Source organism: Mesitornis unicolor, unplaced genomic scaffold (genome assembly GCF_000695765.1).
Source record: "Mesitornis unicolor isolate BGI_N332 unplaced genomic scaffold, ASM69576v1 scaffold31649, whole genome shotgun sequence".
NCBI classification, from domain to species: domain Eukaryota; kingdom Metazoa; phylum Chordata; class Aves; order Mesitornithiformes; family Mesitornithidae; genus Mesitornis; species Mesitornis unicolor.
This window is the reverse complement of record NW_010208453.1, coordinates 629-1,250: the sequence shown is the minus strand read 5'-3', so window position 1 is coordinate 1,250 and position 622 is coordinate 629.

The window sequence follows — 622 nt, the reverse complement described above, 5'->3', positions numbered from 1 at the left end:
GGCGGCTGCGGAGGAGAGCCAGGCTGCGGCTGATGAATAATGCAACGGCTTGGCTTTCGGGAGCAGCAGATTTCCTGTTTACCAACACCCGGCCCAAGCCTGCGGGGTGGCGGTTCTGGGGTGCAGTTCCCAGAGCACCCCAGCCAAAGACCATGTGTCCCGCTCCCTCCCTGAATCCCCTCCCAGGACCCGCTGCCCACGGCAGCCCCGTGGTGCAAGATCCGGCCATTCCAGCACAAAGGGGCATCTACTGGTGCGGGGGCTCTGCACCCCACTGTGGGGGGTGTGTGGGAGTGGGTGAAGGCAGCGCTCCCGCCTCGGCAGCGCTTCATGGCTCCCTGAGCATCCTTTTGCAGTCGGAGAGATTTTTGACATGGGCGTTTCCATGACAACAGAGCAAAATAGCGCTGGGAGCCAGGGGGTGTCTGGGCGCTGTCTAAGGCAGCCTGCGCTGCCGGAGCAGGGTGATGGCAGGGAAGGGCTCGGGGTGCCAGGGCAGCGAGCACGTCTGCTCACCCTGCAGCAGGATAGGAGATGCCTGAGCCCCTCTGCTGGGGCTGGCCCCAGGACCAGCACCCTAAACTCATGCCCCAGTGCACCTCTGATGGTCAGCGCTGCCCCG